This window comes from Coenobita brevimanus, chromosome 107, assembly GCF_032717465.1.
Source record: "Coenobita brevimanus isolate Jiangsu-jjx chromosome 107, ASM3271746v2, whole genome shotgun sequence".
In the NCBI taxonomy this organism is placed as follows: domain Eukaryota; kingdom Metazoa; phylum Arthropoda; class Malacostraca; order Decapoda; family Coenobitidae; genus Coenobita; species Coenobita brevimanus.
Genome location: NC_137060.1, coordinates 694,436 through 715,996, shown reverse-complemented (window position 1 = coordinate 715,996; position 21,561 = coordinate 694,436).

Below are 21,561 nucleotides of genomic sequence, written 5' to 3'. Positions count from 1 at the left end.
TTACTTTTTGCCGACGCCAGACAGTGCTTGCCTCTGGGAAACTTCCTGATTTTTAAGGACTAAGACACTGAATGTATCTCATAAAGCCAGACGGTTTTACTGACCAGTGGGAAACATATCAAGGTGTTTGGGTTAACTCTTCTGCAGTAGAGTGGTCCTTCCTCAGGTCAGCACAGTGGTCTGGTGGCAGCATGAGTAAAATATAGACGTCATCGACCTACAGGAGTTAATGGTGCAGCTTCCGGGAGAAGGTATTATAGGTTGCTTGAGGAGGAGTTTGAGATGGACGGGTTTTGTCATTGTGGTCTGGGCTGTAGTGCATTTGTTCTAACCTGATAAAGATCCTTAACACCTTTCAGCTTAGTTGATGGCCTGATTTAGTCAGACTGGAGAGTTGATTTGTCTGGTAACCAAGGAGACTTATTTGTCTCATAACTAAGGCTTATCGAATTTCAGGTAACCATGACTTGGTTTTCAATTGTGGGATTGGCCCATTTCTTTCAGCTGAAAACAAACTACATAATAAAAACACTTGCGATTTGTACAAATACCCTAAGTGTTACAGAGGGCAAGGACTTCCTTCAGATGAGCAGTATCATCAGGCGATATACAGAGTAAAACGAGGTAAAGTCGTCCGCCCTAAAGGTTGGAACGTGGGTTTCGGTGCAGCCTGCAAAGTACTTCGCTTGAAGCAAGACCAGGAGACCTTGGGCTGAAGAACCTGACCCATATTCACTCAGCAGTTATATGATCGTATTGGCTGTGATGTGCGCTGTTCACTGGAACTAGCGTAAAATTGCTATCTATCCATCTTCGTTGCTGTGATATAACAAAAGATGAACACTACAATATGGTACAAGTCACGAAGAAGCGCGTAAAAATTATGTAGACCTGCATTATTGTCTTATTCTGCCATTGAGCTACGGAAAAAAAGCTGCAAAAGACGAATATTTCTTCCAAGCTAAGGTGAATGAAGTATACCTACATGTAAAATTTCAGAATATTAGGTCTACTCTGTGTGTGTGTGTGTGTGTGTGTGTGTGTGTGTGTGTGTGTGTGTGTGTGTGTGTGTGTGTGTGTTTATTTGGTGATAAAATTTATATCTTAACCTCTTATGTAATAGACATGGAACATTACCGAGATTATGGTGGAAGGTGGTGGGTCCCAATAACTTATGGAAGAGTTTGTCGTCGTAAAGGTTGTTTAAGGTAAGCTCCCGCCCTGTATAGGCTTAGTTCTTCCCTCAGGTAATAAAATAGTCTGGTGGTTGTCTGAATATAGTGCCTTACAGACCCACCTCTTGAAAGCGTTCATGCCTTTCAGGCCCATGGCTTACCTTTTTAATATGTTATTCTTGCTTCGTTCAGATGATTTTCTTCAAGTTAGGACGGACCTTAGTAGAGAAGAGGTAATTGGAGGTATATCTAATTTCTGTCGTTTGAAACATATTTCCTGAAGTGCATAAAATCGTCTGTTGGTAGTAGTAGTAACCCCAGGCTCATCTGAAACGTGAACTGGAGAGAGAGAGAGAGAGAGAGAGAGAGAGAGAGAGAGAGAGAGAGAGAGAGAGAGAGAGAGACCCCACTCTCTAAGAACGCCGGTTATTATGACAAATTGGCTAATTGGACTAATATATACTTATTTACAGCGATAATTGCTTCCTTGGCCTTATTAACAATCAGGTTCATCAACGCTTTCTCTGCAGTTGGTACACTTTCATAATTTATTCATTGTAGCACAAGAAGATTTTGTTTGTCTGAGAGGAATTCAAAGTCATACTGTAGGCTTGTAAAACTACCTGTAGTGACCATTCCCATGATGCTGGCACACCTGAGAATTACATAGAGGCAAACACCTGGTGATTTTGTACATTGAAAACAATAATAGCCGTCACAGTGCTAAGGCTTTATTTTGTGATCCTCAGCAGGTGCCATTTACACTGCTGTTGCTGTATTAACACTTACATTGCCGTGACTCACTGTTTATGTGATCCTTAGCAGGTGCCATTTACACTGCTGTTACTGTATTAACACTTACATTGCCGTGACTCACTCTCAGCTACGTGTAATTATCTGACGTTAGGTGGAATAGAGTACAGGAGTTGTCCCGCCATGAATGGGGTAATGTTACTATACCAGATTTATACCAACCTGCTGTAAAGGTACTTCTGTCCATCTTAAATGACGAGTTGTAATTATTAGCACTAGAATGGTACTAGTCACGAAGAAGTGCTATGGAAAGGGTGTAGAGTGGTAGGACTGTCTTTCTGTCACTAAGTACGAGAAAAGGCCAAAAATCCGGACCAAATAGAGTAAAAACAGATGAGTATTAACACGTTCAGGGTCCTTTCCTCACTCATCTAAAAAGGAAAATGGTCTGGCGTTATCTGATGTATAATACTAGAATTGTTCTGATCATGAGAGGGTTAATGGTTGCAAAATTACCTGTCACGCCCGCATTCTCGTCCGTTAAAGTAGCTCCCTAACACCTCTTCCTAAGTTAAATTACTATCGTCTCTTGTGTTGCTTAAATCATTCTAATATCGCCATACTCTTCTTGCATAAGAGACAGTATGATAATAACCACTCGAGTCCAAAAATAAATCGCCAAGGAAGAGGCGCTAGGGAGCCTCCTTACTGGACGTCTCCTGTGACCCCTTCTCATCTGGTAACATTGGTCTGGCGTCAACTGGAATAGAGTATTAGAGTTGCGCTGACGATGAGAAGGTTAATAGTACCAATATCCACACTCTAACCCTCTCATGGTGAACACAACTCAAGTATACTGTCCCAGCTGACACTAGACACAATTATTCTGGTGAGAGTGAGTCATAGGAGCCTGAGGGTGTAAATACTGGTGCCGCGAACCCTCACATGGTCAGCACAACTCTACTGTACTATTGCACCTAACGCCGCACCAAATTTTTGCGTCTGAGTCTTAGAAGCCTGTGGGTGGTAGTGTATACGTTTTTTTTTTTTTCTTTTTTTTTAATAGGTTGCTAGATTTACCCTAATATTTGAGGTGATAGTACGAGATGGATGGATACGAGAGAGAAGAGGTGGGGGGGGGGTCCTTGGCTGTTAAAAACTATGGTTTCTAAAACAGCCTTAAAACACATTTCGATCACAAGGAAGAATAGAAGTATACGGACCTATGGTCCTCATTAAAAGAGAATTGCCAACTTTCCGCCAATGCAAATTGACACTGGACGGTGCTGGAGGGAAAACAGCAGCCATATTCATAAACTTTCTTGAGGTATAGTCGTATGTAAGGGTGTTTATAATTTTATCATAACTCGTATGCCCATCAAACCCTTCATAATCAAACAAGAGTAATGTTGACCCTTGGACGTCTTGTTGGTTTAATATTTGCTACAGTCACACCTTAGGAGAACACCGTGGTAGTGAAGGGGTTAATGAAGGCTGTATCTAACCCCTTCAGTTCATAATCTCTTCGAAGCTGAATACAATCGTCTGTAGGTAGAAAAAAAAGTAAGACCCTTTCTAAATGCTAAGGCGCAGCAGATGAGTGATGAGATTATATTCTTTATTTTAACTAGACTCTAAATTCCCATCTATCCATATTGAATGCTGGCCTATATAAAAGACTAACATTAGAATATGGTGCCAGTCACGAAGAAGTGCTATGGAAGGGATGCAGGGCCGTCGTAATGACATTCAACCACTGAGCCACGGGAAATAAACTACAAAAGGACAAAAATCTGCGCCAAGTTAAGGTGAATGAACGATAGATGCTGGAGGGAGGGAGGGGAAGGGAAAGAGACATGGCGGTGAGGTGTGTGTGGAACAGATGTTGAGGGAAAGTGAGAGAAAATGTACAAATGTGTGTGTGTGTGTGTGTGTGTGTGTGTGTGTGTGTGTGTGTGTGTGTGTGTGTGTGTGTGTGTGTGTGACGTACCGGTATGTTCTCTTAGTTGTACATCTTCAGGATGATTTTTTTTTAAACTAAGGAAAAACTGGTACTGATGGCATTAATGAAGATTATAATGATATCCAGCCGTCCATTTCATAAAGTATTTCCAAAGGTCCATAAAATCGCCAGGTGAAGAATACAAAGTGATCCGTAAACACCACTCCACTAGAAACTCAACTACTGGTATCTTATATGTTGCAGGGACGGTTCAGTCTGCTGGTGTGGGCGGTGGTGTGGCAGTGGGAGTAGAAAGTGGATAAGTGAGGCAGGATTGATACTGATAACGCTGACTGCGTGTGAGTGCCGTTATATATGGACCTCCCTGTGTATCCAGAGCTGAATAAAATGGTCAGGCTGTGCAAGAGTTAATTTGAAAGACGTAATTGTAGTTAAGTGTTTAGTTCATTGTGTTGTATGAATCATTAAGATATTATCTTACGTATTTTAGGTTATGTTTTAAAATTCTTTGTGTTCAGACTATTTTAATGGAAGGTAATGCAGTTACAGACAGTAGTAATGTAATGTTATGTAATTAATTTTATCATCATTATCATCCTTAGGTTATCATCATCATCATCATCGTCATTAACTAAACGTCACATTTATAACTGGGGTGAGCAGGGTTGAAAAAATAAATGTTTAGAGGTAAAGCCCAAAATGCAAAAGGAGAACTATGAACAGTGACACTAATCTGTATGCTTTCATCTGACGGAACTGGGCCACCACCTCTACTTGAATAGACGTGGTTGCATGTATTTCAAGGCAGGGATGAGTCTCCGTGGCTGTTGTCAAATCAATCATCCAATCTTGATGAAATTTTACCATCACCTGAGCTGAAAACGGTTAGATTTTTTTTTAATGGTTAGAGGGAAAGCACTAGGGTTGGTGAACAGGGTCGAATCCACCAGCCTGATCGGTAAGAAAATGAAACTCTAGTCCATCCAGTTGAGGTGAATGTGCTAACCAGTACACCACCTGTTTCACCACAAGCTAACATCTCATCGCGATGTGTTTGTGGGAGGATAATAGTGTCCTGGGCCACAAATATTATTTAGCTTGGCATTCAGTGTAGAGTCACCTGAAGGTAACAATACATCCAGTGAGTGGATACCCCCAGCTACCACAGTGGTTAGGTATGTAGTTCATTAATTTTAACTTGACAGAGATTTTTTCGTCCTTTTCCAGATCATTTTCCATAGCTCAGTGACAGAATAAGACAATACTATGGCTCTACATCCTTCCCTAGCACCCTTTCGTGACTAGCACCATATTCTCGTGGTAATGTCTTGTTACAGGCCAGTATTCAAGCTAGAGAGATGCCAGTTTTACGCCTAGTTAAAGGTAACAGAATTTAGCAAAGTTTGCGTTGGTTGGGCTTCATGTGAGGATTAATAATTTCAGTGGTAAATCAGAAACAGCTGTTTATGGCGAAACAATATTAGGAAGCGAAATGTAGTGTGTATGTGTGTGTGAGAGAGAGAGAGAGAGAGAGAGAGAGAGAGAGAGAGAGAATTCAGGTTATGCACATATATATTATGTTTATATAATATATATATATATATATATATATATATTATATAAACATAATCATCCCACACTTTAGCCACCCTCACCTGCCATTCCACTCAGCTCAGCATTCACTCTATATATATAGATATAGATAGATAGATAGATAGATAGATATGTAAGCATACTTAATCCATCCCAAACCAGCCTTTCAACACAGTGGGTAATATTCCCTTACACCAACTGTAAAAACAACCTTTGCACAAACCAGCATAATTGGCTCCAGTGTTTGGCAAAGCAACACACCAGCCTCTTCATGTTTTCAACCGAATTTTCTTTCCTAAATGAGAAAATCGTTGAGGCAGCGTGTGTACCTGTTGATTGAGTGTGTAAGACTTGCTTTGTGAGTCCTGAGAGAGGCAACAACAGCCACATTGACTCCATGTTGACTTAGCAGGGGTGGGGGGGTTAAGGCCTTAAGTAGTGTCAGCATTTTTCTGTGTGGGCCCCGTCTTGGTTTTTGTAGAACCAGTGAGTGTAATGCTTGGAAGGATTGTTTGATGGTAACTTGTTTGCTTCCAGTCTCACCCCTTGGCTTAACCTCTTTAACCAAATGACATCGTGTTTTATTTATTTATTTCATTCTTCAAATGATTTTGCTGAACGTAGGAAATCTCTCGTACTTAACGTGTTTATAAAGGCTGTATGTAACCCCCCAAGTACGAAAAGTCCCGCGTAAGGTGAATAAAATCGTCTAGATTAGCAGAAACGAGATAAATTTAGGATGTAATGTCGTAATTACCGCCAGCATTTTTATCACTGAGCCTCCCCTGTCTTAGTTTTTGTAGGACCACTGAATGCTTGTTACGATTGTTTGACGGTGAATTGAATTGTTTACACGTGGTGGTGGGGGGGTGTTATTGTGTTTACGCCCATATCGCTCCTGAGTGAGTTCGATCAGGTGAATTCGGCTCAGTGTTTTGGTCTCGGTCTTGGTGTGCTGGATTGCTGGGTTGGATGATCCAACCCAGCAATCCAACATACTCAGATACAGAGGACTAGTGAGAGAGGACAAACATTGGTTATAAAACGTTGATATATAGTTATGGGCACATTTTATACAGAGAAAACGTTACTATAGCACGTGCACTCTAGCCTGACAAAGATTGCCAGCCCCTTTCAGATCAGTTGATGTCAAGAGTAGTCAGATTGCAGGGTCATTTGAACTAATAACCAAGGTGACCTATTCCTACCAAACGCTCATTAAAATGTATGCAATCATAACTTAATATTTAAGTTGTAGGCTTGACTCAGTTTCCTCAGATGAAAAGCTACTGTCTAGAATATTCTTTTTTATTCCGAAAAAAGAGGAGAGGTTAAACAAGAGGTTCCGATCCCTTAGTGTTGCGTGTTGATTTTTAATTGTAAATGTCGTTGCCAATCCTTTATCATCTTCTTATCTTATACAGTAGATTATGATGTAAAACAAACACACACACACACACACACACTCACACACACACACACACACACACACACACACACACACACACACACACACACACACACACACACACACACACACACACACACACACACACAAACACAACACAACACAACACACACACACACACACACACACACACACACACACACACACACACACACACACACACACAGCGTGCACTCGGCTAGTCACCACAAACATGGAGACAAGTTTAAACAGGACAGATGTTTTTGTTTTACTGCAGAAGACACACAGCGTTAGTCAGGTAAGTCACGTCATAATTACAAGAATACGAGAATGGAGGCCGCTGGGTGGGAGCTAGCTTGGCTTAGAGCCCTGGAGGTTGTGGGAACTGAGATGAGGACTCGTGTGTATCTTTGTGGGAGATGGGGACGCTCACCGTCCGGTCACTCGATGTAGTGCAGCCGGCCAGTGACTCAACACTGAGTTACAGGCTAAATGGTTTTCAGTAAACCAAGACTGTAAACCAGGACGCCATTTGCTACATTGGATGGTAACCAGATAATCAAGTGACGCCTGGTGGTTTAGTGGCTAAGGCGATTCAGCTGAATTAAGTCAGGGTGTATATCTAAAGGCGGTCATTGCTCATATAATGCTACTCAAGGGTGAGTGAAGCTACTCACCTTCGCTTTAAATGTCGAGACTGGATAGCCTAGCCCCGGGTTCCTGCACTGCTGATGTAACGAAAAGATGATTGAATGATGGATGAATTACGAAATGAAAGCATCAGTTCGGACTTACTGACCCTAATGAATATGCACTATATTCACTGCACACCTTCACTGATAAATGTATACACTGTATTACAATATGACTTCACTGTGGCACTGATCACCCTGCAGTGCCATCACCCTTCACTAACTATTCACTCAGCATCATGTACCGGTACTTCATTTACCCTCATTATTCACCGATAATCTGACGAATTACTGATCAGGTTTCACTTTAACCACCCCTCATTGACTGTACACTCAAATCAACATACATCCTGTGTACTCACATCAACGTGCAGTGTATGTACTAATCCTGCACTTCTGTAATCAACATGCAATATATGTACTAATCCCGCACTCCTCTGTAATCAGCATGCAATGTGTAGACTTGAATCAACATATATCCTGTGCACGTCAATCAACGTGCATTGTATTCACTGAACAAACTGATTTTGTTAACTTTCTTCAACATATACTTATTTCACTCTAATCATCTTACACTCTAAACCATACATTGATCAGTTTACACTCTCTGTTCACTCTAATAAACTTGCAGTTCATTTCTCATTGACTGTCCTCTCTAATAAACATGCACTCTATCCACTCTAACAGCGTGATTGTTTACTCTGATATCTGCACACCAATCTCCCACCGTCTGTCCACTCTACTCAGCCTAGTTCACTCTAATATGCATAGCCTTTAACATCGTGCACTCTAATCATCCCAGACTTTAGCCACTCTCACCTGCCATTCCACTCTGCTCAGCATTCACTCTATTCGATCTGCTCAGCACAAACACTGTTCTCTCTAATCAGCATGCTCTCTGTCCACTCTGTCGTGGTACACTCTGGTCAGTCGTTGTGTATTCATAGAGTTGGTGGCATAGTTAAGAGAGTTGCTGCCAACCTGACATTTATAGTCATTCGTCATACTTGTGTGTGTGTGTGTGTGTGTGTGTGTGTGTGTGTGTGTGTACAAGCACAATTGAGTGCCACACAAGGTGTGTCGGGTCCAGACTAAACAAACTTCAATTTCTAACTCAAACCCTCCACTTAAAACAGTAAGTTGCTGTGTACACACACACACACACACACACACACACACACACACACACACACACACACACACACACACACACACACTCTCTCTCTCTCTCTCTCTCAATAAATAAATAAATAAGTAAATAAATAAATATATATATATATATACACACACGGAGAGAGAGAGAGAGAGAGAGAGAAAGAAAGTATCAGTGTCTGTCTTTATCAGCTAATATTTCATTTATAGTAGTTTCCTCATGGTGCTGGTGGTAAAGGTCACAATAATGGACTTGGTATTTTTAAGCCACTAAAATAAACTGTTCAGTCCGAGGACGTTTTTGCTGCTATATTCTTGTCAGCGGCACATAATTCTACTCAGCTTAAGAGTGACTTATGAAACAGGAGAGGTCCGATACAGCCGTCGTTAGTCCCTTCAGTACGAGCATCTCTCCTAAGCTGAATAAAATCGTCTGGAGGTGGCAAGAAAGAATATATTAAAATGTCACCGTACTGGAAGGATTAACTTCTCCTGATATAGGTTGTCACTGTTTTCCTTGCTGCTGTCAAGTGATTATATCCTGTTTTGGGAGCGTCCTGTCAGAGAAAGGTTAATGAAGACTAGTTCAGAGTTAGTTAGCTTAGTTGCAAAAGTCACGCCTGAGCGGATTAAAATCGTCTTGGGATGGCAGGAAAAAATATGCCACGTCATTATACTGAAATGGTTGCCTGTGATGATGGATGGGGGTGATGATGGTGATGATGACGATGATTGACGATGACGATGATGATGATGATATGGCGATGATGATGATGATGATGGTGATAGAGTTGCTAATGTGCTAAGTAATGTCCTTGACTTTGATGAATCACCGAAATTAAAAAGATTGGGACAGGTAGTGCGTAATCTGGTGAAGGCAGTTTGTGGCGGTGGTTGGCAGTGTTACTTTGATCATAACCTGTGTGAGGAAAAGGTGTGGTTCTCACAGGCCACTAATTGATGTTTTTTAACGTTTGAGGACCCATGATTTTTGGCTCCGAATTCGGTGTTGGTCAGAATTGTTCATTATTCCATTGGTAAAGTGATTTCGTTCTTGGCACACATGGCCACTCGCTTAACCCCTTCAGTATGTGACGTATCTTTGCACTTAATTGTTGTTTTTCCTAATTGTTTTATTTAGTTTAAGAAGTGGCTCCTAGTAGTGAAGTGCTTGTCACCTTTTTCTAGTTCTGAAAGTCTCCACAAGTAAGTCAGTTGAAAACAAACCATATATTCAGTTATTTCACACTGGCAAACAGCTCTTCATTGAGGGTTGAAAAAATATATAATACCTGCTCAAATAAAAGTTTGCAAGTTAGTTTGGATTTATGGAAGGATTTTTTGTTTTTAGATTAGTGAGGAATTTAAGATTGTTTCATTCACTTTGGGTGAATGTTCCCACTGACTTGCTACTCAGACAATTTTACTCAGCTTAAGAGGGACGTCTGTATTTGGAGGGTTAGATGCAGCCTTCATTAATAAGCTTAATAATAGAAATCCTTGCCAGTTTAATACACTCGCCTGGAACTAGCAAGAACAGAATGCCTTTTCCCTTATAATTCTGCAGTATATTACTGTCAGACGGGTTCCCAAGGACGGCATTTTTTGTACCTGCTCCCAAAAAGTCCAGCTTGCAAGTACATGCAGATAAATTTGGATTTATGCAAAGACATTTTTGTGCGCCGCGAGGAATGTAATTAGTGTCGTCATTTTGTATGAATGTCAGCACTGACTCCGTTTCTCTGTCAGCCTTTCCACTCACTAATGCAATTTTGTCCGGCGCCAGAATTTATGCCAGTGTTGTCCTTTGGTGCTGTAATTAATTGTGTGTGGATAGACGCATTGCTTAAAGCAAAGTTGGTATGGCTTTAAAATCACAGTCGGTCTTTATAACATTCACCGTTCAGGGTGTCGCTTTCTAGCTTAATGATCTTTTACATGCCCACTATCCACTCACTGGATGTAGTACTACCTGCAAATGACTCTGCGCTGAGTGACAAACCAACTTATTTCTGTAATCCAGGAAACAACCTAGTGTATTGAGTTGCAGGAATATGGCCAGCCAGTGAATACCTGTTGGTGTCATGTGTTAAGGCGCTATAAATGATTGTGACCCAAAAGAGTTTAAATCCGGGGGATGACTGAGGTTTATTGCCACCCACAGAGGAGCGACTGAACATTTTTGTCTTTAATATCGTGACGGAATGGCGTCCCGGGACCCCTACGTTCCTGATAGGCCAATAAAGGATAAGCTGACGAATGAAAAAAAGGGTAATATCCATGTGCTGATAACGCTTTGGTATTTAATTGTGCGTGGAATGAACTACTGTGCTTTGCTTAATAACGGACGGACACTTTTTACTCCCGATCACTTTCACGGTACTGGGTGTCACTGTCATGGCTAGGGTTTAAAGGTGACAGCTCTAAGGCTCCTGTGACTCACTGTGCTGAATGAATCATCTGGCGTGTGCTGGAATGGGAGTGTTATTCCGACCTTTTCATGGTTGGAATTATTCAGGTATTCTATTCCAGCTAGCGCCAGACGATTTTATTCAGCAGAGTGAGTCACAGGAGCCTGAGTGTTAAAAAATTGCACATAGTGTCACATCCAAGAGCCAATTTCACGTCCATAAGAAGCACACTTTACGATGCTGCTTTATTCTTGCCACCACCAGACGATTTCCTTCAGCGTAGGACACACCTCACACAGGACTTCTGCATTTCATTCACCTTAACGTGACGGAGATTTTTGTCCTTTTGCAGCCAATTTCTCGTTGCTCAGCGGCAGAATATGACAGTACTGTGGCTCTACATCCTTTCCATAATACTTCTTCGTGACTAGCACCGTATTCCTAGTGTTAATCTCTTGTTACAGCTCAGCATTCAAGATGGAGGCATGACATTTCCGCCTAATTAAAGTCACCAAGTATAGTGCTTTCCTGTGACAATCTCATAAGCTGCCGACACCACCCACATTCACAGGGAAAGTTACCAGCACTACCCTGTCGTAACTTTGCCACCCCCCCCCCCCCTTTTTTTTTTTTTTTTTTTTTTTTTTTTTTCCCCGGCAGGATGGACGAGGAAAGAACGGAGCATAATATTTCCATATCTCTTGGTCATCGTATTAAAAAAATCAAGTTACGAGAACAGAATTATCGTAGGTCTTTTTGACCGTGTTAGCTCGGCCGCATAAGCCTTTCAGCCTGAGCACAGTTCATATTTTTAATTCCTGTTCCTGCAGATACGTATTTCATTTAGGAGATATTTTCCAGCGGGATTGGTGGCCGAGTGGTTAGAGAGGTCGTCTCTTGTCTAAAATGACGTGAGTTCGATTCCAGGCTAGGGCAGGAAACAGTTTGAAATATTGAATTTTGTTAAAACAGACTTTACTGATCTTCCACAAGACCCACCAAGAGTTTATAAAAACACCCATACTATTACCAGTGGACCAGTTCTGAATAAGACACCTCTAGCACGCAGTCAGTATGGACGGTGAGTGTTAGTGCTAAAGTGGTGACATGTGAAGGTGTATGGCACATTAGAGGTCGGATACACTAACCATCATTATCCCCTTCACTACAACGTCATTTTTTCCCATAAACTCTTGCCACCTCCACGTAATATTCATCTGTTCAGGTAAGGGGATACTGTTATAACTGGAGGGGTTACATGTCGCCTTCATTAAACCCTTCACTGCTACCCTGCCTACATACACCTGAATACAGTCCTGTGGTGCCAGTAAGAATACAGTAAACACGTGTGCCATCTTAGGGAAGTGGTTAAGTGTCTCTTTGTCTGTCTCTCTCAATCTGTCTGTCAATATCTATATCTGTCTGTGTCTGTCTGTCTGTCTGTCTCTATCTATCAATCTAATTATGTCTACCTGTCTGTCAGTCTGTATTTGTTTATCTGTCGCTCTCTGTCTGTCTGTCGGTCTGTCGCTCTGAATCTGTCTATCCTTCTATGTCTGTCTATAGCCAGACGCCTTAATCGCGGAATGGCTGGCAATATATAATCCCATCCAGTTCTAAGATTCACTTCAGAGATAAATAAAATCGACTGATGGTAGTAACACACACACACACACACACACACACACACACACACACACACACACACACACACACACACACACACACACACACACACACACACACACACACACACACACACACACACACACACACACAACCTTGACCTTCATTAGGACCAAGAGAGGTCAGTCACTACATGTCGATAAGGATCACTTGCATTAATTTTACCAGGTACCGGTATGTTGGCCCTTATTAGCTTAGGGTTATGAGGTGACCTGTTTGTGGCAGAGAGAGAGAGAGAGAAAGGTGCATTTGCCTTTTGCTGTCTGTGGAACGCTGCTGTTACATCTTCGGTGTGTGTTGTACCGTGTGTGTGTTTATGTAAATATATGAACAGTATTCCTGCATCACTCATGGTGCGCACAACTCTTGCATTTTTGTTCCAACTAACGCTAGATTGATGGATTGATAGATATGTCGATAGATAGATGGATAGATTAAGAGAGAGAGAGAGAGGTAGCTAGATAGAAAGAGGCAAAAGTTGATCGAAAATCCCTTTAGATAGATAGATGGCAATTATTACATAGGCGTAGATACGTAAGACTGGTTACATGGATTTGCAAAGATGGGACTGGAATGATTTGTCTATTTTTGAATTTAAATACTGATATGGTGAGAGAGAGAGAGAGAGAGAGAGAGAGAGAGAGAGAGAGAGAGAGTAGAAGAAGAAGAAGAAACCGCCTTGTTTTTACACGTTTACTGTGTAACCTGATCTCTCGCCTCCTAACGACTGAAGTATTTTTTTTTTTCTCTCTCTCTCTCTCTCTCTCTCTCTCTCGTTTAACCTTTCCTACCCTCTCCCCATACCAACCCCGTCCCCTTCTCCCTATTCCCTCTCCCATCCCATTTCTCCCACCCACTCACTCTTTCCCCTATTACCCTCCAGCTCCCTCTCTCCCCTATTACCCTCCAGCTCCCTCTCTCCCCCCCCATCTCCACTTTCCTTTAGATGTGTGCATGCACTATCGCCCTTTTGGGACAGCATGCACACATCTACTACTAATATTTGTAGTTTTTCTGTCTATCTGTCTCAATAATTTTTTTCTGAATTCTGAATCACCCATCCTTTCGCCATTCCTTTTCCTCTCCATCTCCTCTTTTCCCTCCTTCTCTCGGCTTCTTCTCTCACATCCCCTGTTCCGCTCTTCCTCCTTCAGATCCCTCCCATACCCTCCCTGTTCCCTCCCCCACGTCTTTTATTTTTTCCCCTCATTTTCCCCATCTCGCTCCTCCTCCTTCCTTTACACCTTCCTTTCCCCTATTACCCCTCCTCCTACCAATTCCCTTTCCTCTTTTCATCCTTGTCTTTAACCCTCCCCTCCCCCCTTTCCTTCCTCTCCCTACCTCCCCATTCCCCTCCCCTCTCCCTTTCCTTCCTCTCGCTACCTCCCCATTCCCCTCCCTTCCCCCTTTCCTTCTACCTCCCCATTCCCCTCCCTGCCACCTCCCTCTTCCAGACTCATCCACATTCTTTTTATTCTTCCCCCTCTGCCTTTCCCTCTCCTCTTCCTCTTCTCCTCTCTCCTACTCCTTGTCCTCCTCCTCCTACCCCTCGTCATCATCATCCCCTCTACGTCTCTCCCCTCCGTTGCTCTCTCGCTCACTCACTCATTCTCTGCCTCTTTACCTCCTTCCCTCCCTCTCCCCTCCCTGCTCTGTCTCCCCTTTCCTTTCCCCACCCCCACCCCCTCCTACCCTCATCTCATTCAGTCATTCTCTTGTTGAGTGTACCAACCGTAATAATTTCGTCCCTCACCCCCGCACTCACTCACCCCCTTACTCATATCCCCTCACCCTTATTTACCTTCCTCACTCAGTACTTTCACTCACCTTACATTCGCTCACTTTCTCAGCCAATCTTTCGTTTACTCTTTTTCTAACTCCTCTCCTTCCCCTTTCTTACTGTATTCATCCTTTTCATTCACCTCCTTCCTTCACCCTCCCACCCTCACTTATTTACATAGGATTACATAGGAAAGCAAACAGCAACAGACCTTATGGTCCTTTCGAGGCTGCGTGTTACAGAGAAAACTATGACTACAAGATCTAACTCTACATGCTGAAGGATAAGGATAGTAAAGCAAGAAGGCTTCCCCCACCACCAAACCCTCCAGGAAAAAGTGAGAAAAACCACCATGCAGCATGGAAAAATTGACATGGAAATTTCATAGGAAAAACTGGAAAGGAAAAGTCACATTCTATAATACTTTGTCTATAAGCTACCCGATTGAGTAACCTGAAAGAGAAATTAGTCAAAGAAACTACCTAATAGTTACGGCATGACATTATAAACCGGTACATTGAGTTTATGGGAAGTCTGTGGACATAACGTGGAAACTACGCACTGCACAGCGTGTTCATTACTCACCCATCCATCCTCACACTCACTCAGTTTTATCCAAACCTTCTCAACTTCACTCACTCCTATTCACCTTCCATACTTCTTCCCCGCCTCTCCCTGACCCCAATCATCTGCCCTCCCATCATCTACCTTTCTCACCGCCTCCGTTACCCATCCCTCACCCCACCGCCACCACACATCCCAGCCTCCCACAGCATAATAAGGAAGCAGTAATAATCTACTAAATTTCATAAGTATTTCCTCTTGTGTTACAAAGTTTTATCTGTGTAGGTGTGATCAGTAGTTCAAATACAATGTTGAAATCTTGTCTTCTGTCTGTTCATGTTTTCCAGGTCATAGAGATTTTCTTCCCATTTCCCGTCGGTTATTATGTAAGAGGGAGTGATGGATGGGAGAGCTTATTTCTTGTTGAAATGCTATTCTCCTACACGTTGGTCATGTGATTAGTGTAGCAGCGTTCACAAACTAAGGAGTTGCCAATGATCACCGGGTACTTTAATTAGGAACTCGGTCAACTCCCGGCACGCACAGTCACTATATTCTCTAAAGCTCCTTCCAGGATATTTAGTGAGGAACAGTACATTAATTCATCAATACTGTAATCACTGGTTATCATATTAGTTTTTTATGTATGATTTACTAAGTAAAATACTGCAGAACAGTTATTAGAATGCACAAAACGATAAGAGGTCCGTTAGCATTCCTCTCATAATATTAGAAGTCTCGCTGCACATTTAATTTGAAACGCTTATCATTTATTTATCAAAGAGGTTAATGCTTCATCTGGCAAGTGCTGAAGAGAATGTACTGACTATTAGTTATAATTTAAGAGAACATAATTTAAGGAGCCGAAATCCTGCGAAGACGAAGCCGCCGACCGAAATCGCAAGTACCTTTGTTTCCAGGAAAACAACAACAAAACTTGACACGGGGAGGGGGCTGTAATCTTCATCGGATCCCTATAAATAATTTCCAGCCAAACGACTTTGTTAGAACTGTATTATATATAGGCATATATATCTCACTAATTAATTTCATTCAAATTATATTAATGGACGTGACTGAGAATGTGAACAATCGCTTTTAAGCTACGAACATTATTTGTCGCGAGGTTAAGACGGTATATTAGGCTAGTTTAGTGATTCCCTTCAACTTAATCATACTGAGGCCTCTTTTCCTCTTTTTATTGAGTAAATAGGTTAATAATATTATACTTATGAGCAAAGTGAGAAAGGAACACATACAGCACATTAGTTTAGTTGACCGAATTTTTATTTTTCAAATTAAATTATCAACTGAAGCTTGGCAACTTTTGGGAGTTTGTGAACCCTCCCGGCAGATAACCTCGTCATAGACCTATAGTCATTCTGGTATCGTTACAGGTTCCTAGGTTTTTCATTTTGCTACTTTCACGTCTGCCCTATCGTTCGTCAACCTTATCCTCCAGTGTCCTTCTTTCCAAACTCATCCTCGACTCTTCTTCCTTCTCCAACCTCACCCTCGACTCTCCTTCTCTCATCACCCTCATCCACAGGTCTCCTTCTCTTTTCTCTGACCTTCTTTTCGATTTCTTCCTTTCAACCTCATCCTTGACTTTCTCCATCTTCGATCTCGACTGTTTGTCCATCTCCAAAACCTCTTCCTTAGCTTCCCATCGTCCTCCTACCTTATCCTCCAACGTCGTACTTGCTTCTCGCCTTTCTTTTTATTCTTCAGTCGCATCCAAGTCTCTTCTCTATTGCCTAACCTCATCCTTAACTCTTCTCCGCCCTCCATCCTCACCCTTGATTCTCCTTTCCACTCCAACCTCATCCTCAGTTCCCCTTCTTCCTTGCACCGTGTTTTCATATGTCCTCCATTTTCCAACCTCATCCTCGCCTTTCCTACTCTCTTCATCCTCATCCTCGACTCTCCTCACCTTCCAGCCTCATCCTCGACTCCCCTCCACCCTCATCCACGAATCTCCCTCCTTCCTCAGCCTCATCCTCGAATCTCCACCATTCTTCAGTCTCTTCCTCAGCTCCCTTCCATCCCGCAACCCCATTCTCAGCTGGCCTTCGTTCTCTTCTTTTAAATAAAAATGTACCTTTAACACAAAGAGTGACCACAGTAATTCCTTCTTTTCATGTGATATATATACATACATAGAGAGAGAAAGAGAGAGAGAGAGAGAGAGAGAGAGAGAGAGGTCCTAATATGATTTATTCTCTCTCTGTAAAACTCAGACAGAATATGAAGTCTGATAATTGTTTTTTCATTCATTCATTGCCAGACGCCATGTATCCCAGACGGGGTGGCCAATGGCTTAGAGTTAATTGATAATTGTCCACAGTTTAATTAGGAACAAGTTTTGTCTGATATAAACTCGAGTCATTAAAAGAAACCAAACTCACAGAATACGAAACAGAGAATCTTGTTATTTTACCAGTTGACGTTAACTTTGGCTGCCTGTATGTGTGTCAGATGTATCTGTGTATATGTCTGTCTGTCTTTATTATATTTGTTTTTATCTACTCTTTTTATCTCAGGTCTCTCTTTTTTCTGCCTTTTTATTGTCTGTAGTACTGTCTGTGTCAATTTTTGTGTCTGTCATGCCTGTCTCTCTATTTCTGTTGCTATGATTTTGTCTGTCAGCCTATCTGTATATGTGTATCTAGCCATGTAGGTCATTATATCTTTGCAGTTTAATGAAGATAAGTTTTCTCCTACTGTATTCACCTCTGGGTCTTTGCAGTCATTAAGATAAACCACTTACGGTGAATACCAAACACAGAAGCTGGCACCTCGTCCATCTTAACTTGGCTTAGAATTTCGTCCTTGGCATTTTGGTTCGCGTAACTCAGTGTCGGAATACAGTAGCACAATACTACTGGCCTACATCCTTTCCATAGCGCCTCTTCATGACTACCACCATATTCTTGAATTTATATCTTGTTGCAGTACAGCGAAACTACTTCCCTTCCATAGCAGTTCTCAGTGATTAGCATGATATTCCGGATGTTTTTCTTATCTTTTAAAAAAGGGAGATTAGCACCATATGTCAGTGCTAATCTCTTGTTCCAGCTTTGCATTCAAAATGGGACTTAGGCAACAGTGCGCCAAGTTAAAGTGGACAGAGTAGCCTATAGGTTCCATTCTACGGTGTGTCGATCCATCCACCGGTATATCTTTGTCTTATTTGTCTGTTTGTTTGGATGGTCTGCTTGATTTTAGTAACAAGGAGTTTCGTAAATTTGGCTTAATATTCATAGCAGATGTGTTTTGTTTGTAGCTTGTGTTTGTAGGTTGTGAGGGTTAGTGTTCAAGGATTTCCTTATATTAATTACGGGAATACTCATAGGAATGATGAATTACTTACAGAAACTGTTGTACCTGTGTGTGTGTGTGTGTGTGTGTGTGTGTGTGTGTGGTGGTTTCAGTATGTAACCTGATGCTGTTGGGGTTTAAGTTGGTTCACAGCATCCCCCTTCATCATCTGTTCCTCCCCCCTCCTACCCCAGCTCCTGTTATCCCCCCCACTCTTTCCTCCCTCATCATGTGTTTCCTCCACCTGTTTCCCTACCTCTTCCCTCTCCCATTCCTTTTTCCTTCCTTCTGTTTCCCCCTCCCTCCATCTGCCTCTGCCTGATTCTTTGTCTGTTTGTCAGGCTGGTGTGTCTAGTTTGTGTGTTTATGTCTGTCATCTGTGCAACTCTGGCTTTATTCAGTGACGACCCTAGTGATTGACACACACACACACACACACACACACACACACACACACACACACACACACACACACACACACACACACACACACACACACACACACACACACACACTCTCTCTCTCTCTCTCTCTCCACAATTATGCTTCATTACATACAGCCTCCCACACACATTTACTGGTTTTACACCTACGTAAAAATTCCCACGTTCACACATTTACGTATTGCAATACATCTAAGCATATTACGTATTGCAGTACATCTAAGCATATTACGTATTGCAATACATCTAAGCATATTACGTATTGCAATACATCTAAGCATATTACGTATTGCAATACATCTAAGCACATTATGTATTGCAATACATCTAAGCATATTACGTATTGCAATACATCTAAGCACATTATGTATTGGAATACATCTAAGCACATTACGTATTGCAATAGATCTAAGCACATTACGTATTGCAATAGATCTAAGCACATTACGTATTGCAATAGATCTAAGCACATTACGTATTGCAATACATCTAAGCACATTACGTATTGCAATACATCTAAGCACATTACGTATTGCAATACATCTAAGCACATTACGTATTGCAATACATCTAAGCACATTATGTATTGCAATACATCTAAGCACATTACGTATTGCAATACTTCTAAGTACATATATACATATATGCATACATACATTCATACATACATACGGTACGGCACATACTTATATACGTACATACATACCCATACATTCATATATACAAACATTCTTGAACATACATAGGCTACATGCATGTCTACATACATTCACACACACACACACACACACACACACACACACACACACACACACACACACACACACACACATTTTTTTTTCTCTTACATTTTACAATATATATTCTTTAAGTGAAAAGGAAATTTCGAGATGCCTGAGCACATTGTTTATAAAGAAAATCTGTAGGTTATAAGCAGAAGGAATGACAATGAAAAAGACGTGTGTGTGTGTGTGTGTGTGTGTGTGTGTGTGAGAGAGAGAGAGAGTTTGTGTGTGTGTGTGTGTGTGTGTGAGAGAGAGAGAGAGAGAGAGAGAGAGAGAGAGAGGTACAGTGTGTGTGTGTGTGTGTGTGTGTGTGAGAGAGAGAGAGAGAGAGAGAGAGAGAGAGAGAGAGAGAGTTTGTGTGTGTGTGTGTGTGTGTGAGAGAGAGAGAGAGAGAGAGAGAGAGAGGTACAGTGTGTGTGTGTGTGTGTAAGCTTTGTGAGTCAGCAAGCTTGTGCGTCCATGAGTTTTTTTTAAGCTATGACGTATTACCGTGTGTGCGGGTGTGTATGTACGAGTATGTACGTGTTTTTGTGTAAGCTTTGTGAGTGTGTTTATGTGTTTTTATTAATAATATCATATCACCGTGTGGAGGACGGAAGTGCTTGTGTATGCACGTGTGTGTGTGTGTGTGTGTGTGTGTGTGTGTGTGTGTGTGTGTGTGTGTGCGTGTGTGTGTGTGTGTGTGTGTGTGTGTGTGTGTGTGTGTGTGTGTGTGTGATGATAACCTTCATCAGTGTGTATCAGTGTCTGTGTTGTACCAAAATAGTCTTAACCTTTTGCATGCGTGTGATGTCAGTTTTATTTATTCAGCTGTGGAAATGCTTCGTAGTGAAGGGGGTTTATCATGGCGGTTTATTGCTGTAGTGGTAGTAGTAATAGTAGGCAGCAGCATTTGTTGTTGTTGTTGTTTTTGTAGCCCTAGCTTCATCTGAAACATAAACATAGTGGACTGCAGTATGAAAGTGTCCTTCTCTAGTCCACCATCCTCCTCTAGGGAGATAGGGAGGAAGTTCAGGGACGTTTGTATAGCCAGGTAGTTCCTCTGCCCAATTAAATCATTGCCACCGATGGTAGGCGTCCCTCTTCATCACTAACACTGTATCCAACCCCTCTACTTGGAGGAGTGTATCGTAAACTTAATAAAGTCGTCAGGAGGTGGCAGGAATAAATTGAAAATACACATCCCGGGGCTCGGTGGGTTAGGTTTTATGTCTTTCAGTCCGTTAGCGTCATTAGGTCTGCATAGTATGGTGTGCAACTTATGCAACACATCCAGTTCGTAATAATATATTTTAACACCTTGAGTATGTTCGTTTTTTTTTAATCTTGTTACTTCCAGACGATTTTATTGAGGCTGAGAGACGTTTATCGAACAGGAGGGGTGGAATATACTGTAGTATTAACTAGAGGGGCACTCAGTGGAGTGCATCTCTCCGACAAGGGCAATGTAATTTCCAAACCACTCTTCATAATGGGTTAGGTTTTCTCATCATTGGTTAGGGTTTCGCAGAAAGCTTTTTCCGGATCCGGAATAGCCTGGGACATTGGCTATTTTCCCACCAAATTTGGTCCAAATCTCTTTTAGTTTCTGAGTAATCTTATAAACAGACAGACTGACAAACAAACAGGGGTGAAAACATCCTGTCCTTGTCGGAGAGAATGAAGTCCCTCACTAGTATAAATATTTCTAATGTTCAGTAAAATCGTGTGCCTGAAGGTTGCAAGAAGAAATAGTAAAAGACGCCCTTGGGGTTAATGAAAGGTATAGCTAGGCACTCCAGTGCATAAATATCTGTCCTAAGGTGAAGGAAATT